Source organism: Micropterus salmoides, unplaced genomic scaffold (genome assembly GCF_014851395.1).
Source record: "Micropterus salmoides isolate LMB-PRFRI ecotype aquatic unplaced genomic scaffold, ASM1485139v1 Ms_hic_scaffold_3999, whole genome shotgun sequence".
NCBI lineage: Eukaryota > Metazoa > Chordata > Actinopteri > Centrarchiformes > Centrarchidae > Micropterus > Micropterus salmoides.
The window spans coordinates 1,321-14,327 of record NW_024043371.1 but is presented as its reverse complement, the minus strand read 5'-3'; the positions used below and the strand labels follow the sequence as shown (position 1 = coordinate 14,327).

Genomic DNA, 13,007 nt, shown 5'->3' with positions numbered 1-13,007 from the left:
TCAACAACAGCATTATTACTTCTAGTAGTAGTTTCAGCATCAAATGTAGTAGTAGCATTAACAGTAGTGTTGGAATCAGCATAGGGTGACCAGACGTCTCTGTTTTGAACTGTGTGTTAATCATAGACTTTATAAGGTGTTAACAGACATGAAATCAGATTTTACGTGGTTAGAAAGACTGGACAGCAGAGCACACAAGTGTTGTGCCGAAAGATGATTGCCATCCGTGTGAGCGTGCGCAGCATCTAATGTTGTCGCCCAGCCGGTTTTCATTTCAGAAATGTGGTCACCTTGAATCAGCAGCAATATTAGCAGTAGAATTATTTTCAGTACTGGTAGCAGAAGTTGTTAGTAGTTGTAGTAAGACTAGTAATAGTAGCGATAGTTATTGTGGTACCAGAAGCAGTAGGAAAAGCAAAAGCGGTAGTATAACCACACCTAGTACCTTTGAACCATTACTTGACCTGCCTCTTTTGTAATATCTGTTTATATTCACCTGTACTGACAAGGTAACGATATTGGAGGCTAGCGGCCGTGTGGAGGACGGGTGGAGACCTACAGGAATGAAGAAGAGGGCTGGTATGCTGAACTGGGAGCCATGAGGATCCCAAGTTTTCACAAGTGAGTTAATGTATTTTTTTTAAATTGAGCATTTAAAATATAAATACGTATGCAACCTTTCCCCATCTCAGACCAACATGACTGTGTAAAAGAGAAACTTTTGAAGCTACATTGAAAAGTGTACAAATTGGCATTCCAGCTTTTTATGAGGTTGATTTGCAAAGATACCATCCAAACATGGATACTAGCAATTTATTTTTACATTAAAGGTAAGCTGAAAATGGAGCTTGATAGAATCCAGAAGAGGTCGTCGCTGTTGTGTTTGTTACTTAACTAAAAGATCAAAGGGGATGTAGAAATGTAGCCGCTAAGCATCAGAAGAATCTTTTTCATTTACTGTCTTGGCTCAAACACAGTACAGAACACTTGCAGTCACCAGCTGACTCTGCCACCATCACCTCTGTCAACAGGATCGTCCTCACGGTTGCTAAAGATCTGGGGGTCAATCTTACTGACTTCATCATGGATAACGATAACACCTTTTATCTGGTTAACGGGTTGCTGGAGAAAACATCCACAGTGAAAAAAACCCCTGATATCCTGAAATACAATGTGAGCCCAAGTGAGAAAGGGAAGTCAGCTGAAGAGCTGCTACAGCAAACATTGCAGGAGGTATGTAATAATCACGGTCAGTGATGAATACTTATGAACAGCATACTTGCTAACTTCAAGACATAATTGCCTAAACTGGGTGATGAAACTTAACCACTGTTCCCTTCAGAAAACCTGTCATCCCAGAGACGGTTTTCTTGCATTCTAGTGAGTTTTCTTGTTAAAAAGCAAGAGCGCAGGTTTAGCTTCAACATTTGAGGGGTCACACATTAAGTGGGGGGTCTGGGCCTCCTCCTCCTGAAAATGTTGATCCTTAAACACTGTGATGGCAATTTGAGTTTTCAAATAAACAGCTCAGGCAAACACGTGAGTAAGGAGAGCTTCAGCATCAAGCATATCTTCCCACAGAGACACGTTGTCCCTGAGTCCAGGATTACATGCAATATGTTTGGAGATGATAATTATGGAATTCGCATTACAACACTTAATTTCCTGCATTCTTATATGCTGGTTATATGCAGTTTAGATGCTAACTGCTCAGCAGTAACATTTAGCATGTGACAGATAGAAATGGCACCATTAACCCCCTACTAACAATAGTTCTCTACCATATTTCATTGCAGGTAATTCAATACTTACTCTGGACCAAAATGTTGAATTTAACATGCATCAATTCTCTCAAGTCTTCCTATTCTTTATTGTAGGTGAAAGACTATGTGGTAACTAAAGGCTGCAAGGAAGCACTGAGAAAATACGACCATTATTCGGTGAAGGTAAAACACGGCATGATCTCATTGAGTGTGTAAATAAGAAAACTGTGTGTTGAGAATGACTTGGCTTTCTTTTAGTGCAAGTGCCCTTTCCAAATGTTTGCCATACAGTCAACTAATAGTTAACTTGAATAAGATAACATCTTTGGTTGAGCTTAACGTTCTATTCGAAAAACAGGTTGTCCTACATGTTAATATTTGACTATGGCGAGTCACATGCGGTGACCTGAAAAGTAACCGAATCAATACTTGAATAAAAAACCTTCAAACATTTTCACTGCCACTGCACCACCTAGTCTTATGAGTGTGCAGAATTAGTCCCCTGGTTTTAAACCTTCACACTTTTTGCTGTCACACTGTAGCTCCGCTTTAATCTTGAGAAGCTGCAGAGCTGCAGTCACTATTCACTAGCCTCTGCTGTAACTTATACTGTGCATTTACAGCTAAACAATGGTGATAAATGATCAATTTTGGTTTTATTAACGCATTTTAAAAATTATTATTCAAGGCTTATATCTTTTCTCATTTGTATTTACAGCATTATATGTTAATTTTTCTATCATAATAGGCAGTATATTAACTTATTGGGAGAAAAACTTTAGTTATATGTAAAATCACATGTTGAGCACCCACCATATCACAAAAATGGTATGATTATCGTTTCATAATGCCGCTTCGAAGATTCAACAGTGAGATTGAAAGTCAAATCAGGGTCTATCCATGGAAGCATAGATGATTTTGGGTCAGCACTAAGGAATTTATAACTTATTTGATCAGTTCCCAGTCTGTGAGTGGCAGATTATCCTCTCTCATTGCAGTGGGCTGTGAGGGGAGTTTAAGTTGCTCTTTCTGGAACCGAGAACGCAGTGTTTCCCTCTTCTCTTTGTTAACAACTGTAACAAAGGTAGAGTTGTCAGTAAACCCACTTTCTGGACTACACCTGCATCGAGCGTCTTCGTCCTCAGAAGCAGCCGCCCGTCAGCAACAGTTCCTGGGGCTGAGAGGCTGACAGACAGCACAACCTGTTAATATCATTAGGTCTCCATACAAGGGTACAGCTTAGATTACATTCATCTGAAAATATAAAGACACTGAACATGTGGGGTGGCGATGGCGCAATGGATAAGACACATGCCTTTGGTGTGAGAGACCCAGGTTAAATCCCCCACTGTGACTCATCCACCAATGTGTCCCTGAGCAAGATACTTAACTCCTAGTTGCTCCAGAGGCGTGCGACCTCTGACATGTATAGCAATTGTAAGTCGCTTTGGATAAAAGTGTCAGCTGAAATAAATGAAAAAACAACACTGCTAATTTGTGAAAATCACACAGGGGTAAGAATCATAGTAAGATAGCTAACATTGTTTCACCTACTCATTAAACGTGCAAGACATTTCCTCTTCCATGTAAATTTACTCATTTGGCAGTCAGTTTTGTCCCCACAAAAATTAAGAGAAAGTTTTCATGACAGAGATTTAATCCCCAGACCTGCTGTACGAAGAGCAATGACACTGCCACTGAGTGGGAATCAAACCCAGGTCTCCCACGTCAAAGGTATGATGCTTATCCACTGTGCTATGGACCCCTCAAAAATATATACATGCTCACTTTGCACATACTTAATATCATGTTAATGTGAGACCTCAATATTAAATGTACATTTAACCTCACATTAAATGTTCAGTGTGTAAGTTTTATTGACATCTAGTGGTGAGGGTTGCGAATTGCAACAAACTGCTTACTTTGAGATAACAGAGAATAGCCTGTCAAGAATGAGATTTCTTTAAGATATTAAGAAATTATATTTACGTAACTGTTCAGTAAAATGTTGTATAGCGCCTTTTTGACCACTCAAAGCGCTTTTACACTACTTCTGCATTCACCAGTCACACACATTCATACACTGAGCCTAAGTGCTCAAACGGAAACTAACATTCACACTCACGCCAGGGATTGAACCGCCGACCTTCCGATTAACGGCGAACCCGCTCTACCTCCTGAGCCACCATATAGTATTGCGAATATTACATTATATTACATTTATTCAGTTAGCTAACACTTTTTTTTACAATTGCTATACATGTCAGAGGTCGCACACCTCTGGACCAATGAGGGGTTAAGTGTCTTGCTCAGGAACACAATGGTGGATGGGTCACAGTGGGGGATTGAACCTGGGTCTTCATGTGTCTTATCCATTGTTCCATCACCACCCCCCTATATTATTGTTGGTGAGCAGTTTTGGCGAGGGTCCACAATCACAGAGAGAATGAATGTTTTTCCTTGTCAATGTTTGTATAAACTTTATTTAATATGTGGTTTGTAATGGACTGTGGTGCAGAAACAGTGAGAGTGTTTCACACTCTTGTCTTACATTTTCCATGTTATCTGTCAGTGGCCAAATCACAGTAACATATGGTTTTACTGAATAATTAAGTAAATATCATTTCTTAATAAATATACCTAAAGAAACCTCATTTCTTGACTGCCCACTCTCTGCTGTCTCAGAAGACACACCTTTTGTGTATGTCAGTCACCGTAGCTTTTAGATTTTACATAGAACTACCAGTTTTCCTCCATTAAGTTAATATACAGCCTATTACAATATACATTTCAACATTTAATGCTGTAAATAAACATGTAAAAAGAATAAAACTTTCAATAAATGTTTTTAAAGTGCGTAAATAAATTCAAAATTGTAACCTAACCCTGGGTGTATGGAGGTAAATCGGTGCCAAAACCATTGAAAATGGACATACTAAAAATCACAAATAGATATTACAACTTGTAAACACAAAACATAATCTACAAATAGATTAAAATTCCGCTAACAAAGTCCTCATGATCCGCAAATGTAAAACAAGATCTATAAATAGATACAAAATCCTCTGTCTGTCTGTATGCAGCATTAGTAACTTGAATTTGATTCTGGAGGCCACGGGGAGCCAGTGGAGGTCACTGAGTAATGGAGTGACATGAGTATTTTTGGCCTGTACCAGAAGCTGGGTGGCGTACTGAGTGAGGTAGGGCCTGATTTTCCTTATGTTGTATAGAGCAAAACGGCATGGCCGGGAGACAGTAGCAACATGGTCTGAAAAGGACAGCTGGTCATCAATCATGACACCCAAGTTTCTCACCACCTTGGTTGGAGTGATGGTTGAGGAGTCAATTTGTAGTGTGATGTTATGGTGGATAGATTGCTTGGCTGGAATGACCAAGAGTTCAGTCTTAGAGAGGTTTAGTTGAAGGTGGCAAGCCTTCATCCATGCAGATATGTCCAAGAGACAGTCCGTGATCCGCACAGAGATGGTGGGATTACCTGGCGGGAAGGATAGGTAGAGTTGCGTATTGTTTGCGTAGCAGTGGTAAGAAAAGCTGTGCGAGCGAATGATCGGCCCCAGTGAGGTGGTGTAAATTGAGAAGAGAAGGGGCCCTAGCACTGAGCCTTGGGGCACCCCTGTGGAGAGGCAGTGGGAGGATAATTGTCCTTGCCACAAAACATTGTAGGAACGCCCCGAGAGGTAGGATTCGAACCACAGGAGTGCTTTACTTGAGTTGCCCATGGCTGAGAGAGCGGATAGCAGGATCCTGTGGTTGATTGTGTCAAAGGCAGCTGATGTGTCAAGCAGGATAAGAACCGAGCATTGGGCTGCAGCTTTAGATGACCTTAGGTCTTCTGTTACAGATAGAAGAGCCGTTTCAGTAGAGTGGGCACTCTTAAAACCAGACTGGTATGGATCTAGGAGGTCATTCCGTAAGAGGAATTCTGAGACCTGTTTGAATACTGCCCGTTCAATAGTTTTGGATAAAAATGGTAGAAGAGACACTGGTCGATAGTTCTCAACTTGAGATGGGTCAAGTGAGGGCTTTTTGAGCAAGGGTGTAACCCGGGCCCTTTTGAAAGTGGTCGCGAAGGTTTCTGAAGCCAGAGAAGTATTTATCACATGAGTGATTGTTGGGACCACGGTAGGAGATATGGCTTGGAGAGATTCGTAGGAATCGGGTCCAGTGGGCATGTAGTTGGACGGCTACGGGTCAAGAGAGGAGTAAACAAGGAGAGTGAAGAACCACTGACCTGGGAGGGCAGAGGAAAAGATGTAGTAGGACTGCTACAATGGTTGAGTTTGAATGTTTCAGAGAATTGGCTAGTTATAGCCGCCACTTTGCCTGTGAAGAAGGCAGCAAAGGTATCAGCAGACAAGTTTGTGGGTGGTGGAGGTGGAGGAGGATTTAGTAGCGCTTTAAAAGTGGAAAATAATTTCCTTGAGTCAGTGGCACTGCTAATTCTGTCATTATAGAGGTTAAGGTTGGCAGGGTCTTTGGTTTTTCGCCATTTTTTTCTTCTTACTTACTGAGATCAGTACGGAGTCCATGGATGGTATCAGTTAGCCACGGGTGGGACTGGTTTGGGCGAGCAGGCTTGGTGGATAGAGGACACAGGCTATCCAGGCACGAGCCTAGTGTAGAGCACAGAGATTGTATGGCATTATTGACCTCAAGTGAGGAAAATGTGTTGAGGGAAGGTAGAGCAGAAGCTACCACTGAGGCAAAGTGAGCGGGAGACAGGTTGCGGCGGTGTGAGACCAATGGTGTTGGAAGAATGGGTTTTTCCTGTAGGCATACCGTGAACTGAATGAAATAGTGGTCAGACACATGTAGAGGTGTGACTGTTAGGCACTCTGTGGTACAGTTTCGAAATTGGATAAAGCCATCAAGTTCTTAAAAAAACTCCAGCACAGAGAAACAAAAACACACAACCACAGCAGTTTGGCAGGTCTGGATACGGATTGGGCGCCGGATTCTGCAGACAGAGGGGGAGGGGGACATGAGCACATCGCTTTCCAAAACACTAAGTTAGGAGGTTGTTTACCAGACAAAAGCTGCGATACAACAGCCCACTCTATTGATCAATAAAGAGTAAAAGTTCTGTTGCGTTCTACCTGTTATACATAAGAGCCAACTGACATTAAAATAATTCCAGACGGCTCGCTGACGCTCATCCAGTGTTCGTTGAAGAGACACTAATGTTTTAAGGATGAAACTGCTTCATGCAGTGTTTTTAATGTTTTAATGAATCCGTATGTTTTGGACAGGGCACGACCTCTGTGTTAATTCGGCTCCCGGTAGAAACCTCCTGAACTATCTGACACTGAAGAATTCCTGAACTAAAAACACACTGAGCACCTAACCGGAGCTAAGGCTGTGGCAGCTCAGCTGTAAACACACACCAGAGACTAATGATAGCTGCATGCCGGTTACTACCCACGTTATTTCCAACACGGATTTGTTGTTCACTAAAGCACTTTCATGAAAAAATAATACACTCACATACAGACAGGGTAGCGCCCAACGAACCAGGTGAAATTCCAGTCACTGATAATAACTTAAATGGCAGCGTGACACTGAGGGGTCCTGCTAGTTAGCGTTAATGCTCTGTTCGGTGTGTCATTACATATTTGCCATGCCATAAAAATAAATGCTACGGGGAAACAGTGCCGTTTAGTTCCCAGTAATAAGGTCGAGATTTCGGCGGGGGTCCCGACGAACGTTTGTTTTTTCTGGTATGGCTCTATAGGTGCAAGAACTGCTAGCTAGCTAGCCCTTGATTTTAACCTTCGTTGGATAACTATGACCTGGATGACTGAGAATCTTCATAGACATCTGCTAGCTAGCTAGCTACCTGTGTGTGCTGTTGTTCATATGCTGTGATATTACGTTGGTTGGACAAGTTTTAGGCTAACTAAATGTCACATAATTACTTACCTGACAACCCAAGTTGTGAGCGTCGGTCGGTCCGTCTTTCCCCAGCGCTGCCCAGCTGCAGAGGCTCTGCCCGCCTGACAGCGCTGTGACACCGGCAACGGCAACTGGCAATGAGCCCAGCCCACCCATCCGAGAAGTGTCACTCTTATTTTGAAAAGGGCTTATTGAAGGGACGTGACATCACATTGAAGAAAATGATTGGTTGACTAAACGTGCGGAAAGATCTGTAGACGTGTGCAGAGGGATCTGTGAATGCCCTGGGATCTGCAAACACAGATTCAACATTTGCATGCTGAGCTTTGCACAGAATGTGTTAGAATGTCTTTTTACAGTGATTTGAAAATACAAGTTAGACTGTGTTTGTTTGCAAATTGTGAGGGGGACATTTGTAGAGTTTTTAATTGGAAAAACAAATATTTGTGGATCATAAAGAGTCTTTTGTAGATTATGTTGTGTTTACAAGTTGTAATATCTATTTGTGACTTTTAGTCTGTCCATTTTCAATGGTTTTGGCACCGATTTACCTCCATATGGGTGCCCTTGTGTAGGCGTGTATGTGTGTGGTGGCAGCAGAGGAAAACTTGCTGAAGAGACGGAGCCCCGGCTTCACTGGTGTTGTGCCGAGTTGTCCGCACCTCGCAGGACTTTCGGATAATTTATCACCGTTGATGAACCACACAAAGAGTATTATATCGGTTTTAAACAGCTACTTGAAATAGACCCGCGAGGGACCGCGACGTGCATGCAGTTGTTGGCAGCACAGCATGCACGCAAAACTCTGCACAAGACTGGTGAATGGCAGGCGAGAGAGAGAGAGAGAGTTAGAGAAAAGGGTCTTCAAAAAGGAAATTTACAGTGTAAGTTGAATGAATAGTGATTGCAGCTTTTCAAGATTAAAGTGGAGCTACCGTATTCCCCCCCCACCCCATCACATGCCCTTGAGTTTGCAATCGGCGTGCACAAAACACATGATTCGACTATAGGCAGGACTTGACGATTCTATGCACACAAGGCCTACTAATTCTAATCCACTCATGCTCATGATGTTCATGGAAAATCCTTTGCAAAAGTCTTTTAAATAAAATTCATCAAAGCATTTATTTTAACTTATCTATAAATAAGTTATGAACACGTTGATTTAATAGATTAATGACATTCACATACTGTTTTTTGGTGTTCTCACTGTCACACATTGTTGGCCTATGTTTATTATTGTTGTATCTGTGTATTTAGCTATGCAGTATGACCACTAGTCTGTTGTGATAGAGAGAGACTGAGTTCATCTGTTCATGCTGATTTTAATAGCAGAAAGGTAATTATAATGTCCATTGGTATCAATCTTAATATAACAGAAAACATGTTGGGTTTGTTTGTTGTTTTTTTGTGAACAATTTTATTTGGTTTCATATAGACAGAAAAAAGGAGAAAAGAACAAAAGAAACAAAAAAAAGAAGGAAAGAAAGGCATATACATGTACAGAAATACAATACACACCCTCATTCCCTCACACACTGGCACACTACGCCACCATTTATACTGTCCTTCCACTGAGCCCACCCACTCCTGTCAAATAACACATTATTGTTTTATAATAATAGATTTTATTTATCGAGCACTGTTGAAAATCCATGTTACAAAGTGCATCACATTACACATTTGAAAAACCATCAGATCAGTTAAAAGGTAAATTAAAGTAAAATATAATCAGGAAAGGTTTATTGATAAAAGTATGTTTTAAGAATGGACTTAAAGCAGTTCGATGAGTCAGCTGACCTTTTAATTCATTTTAAGCCCTTTTCTGACTGCATGACTTTAACAGGAGTATCTGAAAGAAGTAGGAAATCTGAGTTCAGAGGCTGTGAGGATGATTGGAGACCTGCTTAACGAACACAGCCTTATGTACACAGCGCTGACTGAGATGATCTATGACCAGACAGATCAATGACTCCGTGAGGTGAGGCCCTACATCCTATATTGTCTATTCAAAAGGCACATTGTTGGCACAATATATGCTCACTTGAAAAATGGGTGGGTTCAAACAAAGGGTGGTATGTCCTGAGTTTTAACACATCTAGATGTGAATACCACAAAATCAAAGCTGAAATCTGAACTCTTGTATCTCATAATCTTTTGAGCTTAAACCCAAATGTCTTCAGTGAACAACAAAAACAAAGGAATTTGCCTTAAAAAAAAAGCTTGTACCTGATGTTCTCAACACTTGACTAGTAGGTTAGTTACTAATGACACACAGCTGATAATAAATATTACTTTGTTACTAATTTAGCTAACGTTACATAAATAAAAAAATAGGACTCTTTACACATAGTGACAGAACAACAAAATGTAATTTAGGATTGAATGCTTTGGTAAAGAGCTGGGTTTTTAGTAGATTTTTGAAAGCCAGGACACGCAGGGAGCTGCCAAGCGTCAAGTGCCACCATGCTCACAGTGTGCGAGTTAAAATCATAACTTGCGCAATGTGAATTGATATTGATGATTGTGTGATATTTTAGTGGGGGGGTTATTCATTACTACATTACTGCATTTAGCTGACATAATACCATTGGTACACAGGATAGTGTACTACTTTTTTCCAAATTAATGTGATTGTTCATAGGTCAAATATGGGTCTATATATATACAAATATTTCATATTATATATATATATTTAAAACAGTTTTGACATCACATACTACATACAAACAAGGCAACTATGTAGTTACATTTGTGCTCAATTCAATAACACTAAAAATGTGTTTGTTTTTAAGGTACTATGAAGTGACTGGTGGATCAGACCTTCTCCCTCAAGCTTTTCTCAAAGTCCTTAATGTCCCCATCCTCCTCAACTCCCCAGTTAAGAGCATCAGCCAGTTAGATAATGGAGTAAATGTATCGTACCAGACCTCAGATCCTAGCCAACAGCCCTCTTTTACTCACCTTCCAGCTGACATTGTCCTGATAACAACCACAGCGAAAGCAGCCCTCTTCATGGACTTCAATCCACCTCTATCCATCCAAAAGATGGATGCCCTAAGGGGGGTCCACTATGACAGCTCTACTAAAATCATCCTCACCTTCAGCGAGAAATTCTGGGAGAAGAACGGCCTCGGAGGAAAGAGCATCACTGACGGTCCCTCTCGTTACATCTACTACCCAAGCCACAGTTTCCCAAACAATAAGAGCATCGGCGTCCTCCTGGCTTCCTACACCTGGGCTGATGACTCCCTCCTCTTCCAAGGTGCGAGCGATGAAGCCCTGAAAGAGCTGGCTCTGAGAGATTTGTCAAAGATCCACGGCGACCATGTTAAGTCTCTTTGCACAGGGGTGGTGGTAAAGAAGTGGACCTTGGATCCTTACAGTTTGGGGGCCTTCGCCCTCTTCACGCCCTACCAACATTTAGAGTACGCTGAGGAGCTCTTCAGAAGTGAAGGCCGGGTGCACTTTGCTGGTGAACACACAGCCTTCCCTCATGCTTGGATTGAGGCGTCTATGAAATCTGCAATCAGGGCTGCTATCAACATTAACAATGTGGCGCTCAAAGACTCTAGACGCTAAATTTCCAAGAGGAGATGAGCTCTAGGGTCTGAAGAATTGATTTAGTATTATGGTATAAAATAAAAAGAATACCAAAAGTTGTAATATCTCTAGTTAATGCCACAGAAATCTAAGTTAAATACTACTTTAATTTGTAAACTTCAACTTTTAAGTGTACACAAAGAACAATTACATATTTCTAAACTAGATTGAAAAAAAATGATTCCAGTACTGTACATTAACAATACACTTTTTCCCCCTCTGCCCAACCACGAGCTACAGGCTACCGTCTTATCCAGTGCAGGGTTGTGTTATGACCTGGCTCAGAGGCCACAACAAATAGAGGAAACCACGCTTAAGGGATTACCAGAAAAGCAAAGTTACTTACACATAACTGTCACTACACTCAATACAAAGTCACCTGAACAGCACTTGCTCATCCCTCCTTCATCCTGCAGCCTCACATCTCATCCCTGCAACTGGTACATGGAAGCAATTTAAGAGTGAGATAGAGACACCACAATGAAGAAATATAGAACAATCACTGGCATGGGGCTCTGCAAAAAGCATCTGCAACAATGTTATCTCTGCCCTTTACATGATGTATATCTAAGTTGTTTGACTATCGCTCAGCTCTGCGGACATACAGACATTTTATTTTCTTCTGTACCGAGGCCAACTTTTCCTTGGCTAACTCTGTAGCAGAGTAAAGTCGTTGCTTGAAACCACTGAAGAAAATGCCAACGATGGACATGAACTGACCCAGAGCACGCACCACTGATTCTGACGTCAGCGTGCGAAAGGGATATGCTGCTGGGTATCTGGTGCTATTGCACATAACAGTTAAATACATCGCACCTGACCTTGAACGAGGGAGAAGGCCTACACAATCAATAATCAGGTGCTCGAATGGCTGACTCACAACAGGAATCAGATACAGGGGAGCCACTTTAATAGTTTGATTAGGCTAACCAGTTAACTGACAAGTGTGGCACGTTTTGATGTAGCACACGATCATACGTTTTACCAACACGATCATACGTTTTACCAACCCCCATGTGCCCCGACTCATCATGAGCAACACGCAGAACCACATCACAAAATTTGGAGGGCACGACAAACTAATAAACAGGATCTCCAACAAAACCCTCACCATGTGGCGCCCACTTCGGAACCAGTACGTCAATTTGTACAAAGTAACCATGTGCCTGATATTTCACTCATCCACCCACAGACTGGAACAGCTCCTTCAGTGTTACATCGGCTCTTTGCTCACGTGCCAACTCACTATGGGAGACAGAAAGGGAGTGTAAGACAAAGACATTACAGACAACGCAGATGCCTCACCCTCTGAGTTTTCCACCACTACAGAATCTGCATTGTCAGTGGCCCGCTTCACACCGTAAGCCGTGAACACTTCAGGAAACTGCTTTTCGTTCTCATCAGGGCCATTACTACCAGCGGTACTGGGACCACCACTGGATGTACTGGACTACTCCAGTATCCATTTCCCCAGAAAACGGCAAAGCAGACGCCAGAACAAATGAATCAAATGCTCCCGTGTCCCGTAATACAGTCACTGGCATCCACTCATTATTTCCAATCAAAGACACACGTCCTTTTAAAATAAAATGCAAGTACAAGCTTAAGTCAGGCTTTCACACCAGAGCTGGTAACTCAACACTCGATTGGTCTGAAAACACTTTGGAAACTGGCGCCGCTAAAGCCACCGGCTTCACGAGTCACATCTTGCCTATTCCATGACGCCAT

General features: G+C 41.8%; 1 pseudogene; it reads left to right on the top strand.

Annotated features, from left to right (window-relative positions):
- Nucleotides 1–213: 213 nt before the first annotated feature.
- LOC119885389 lies at nt 214–12,769 on the top strand (annotated as a pseudogene).
- The last annotated feature ends 238 nt before the right edge of the window (nt 12,770–13,007 follow it).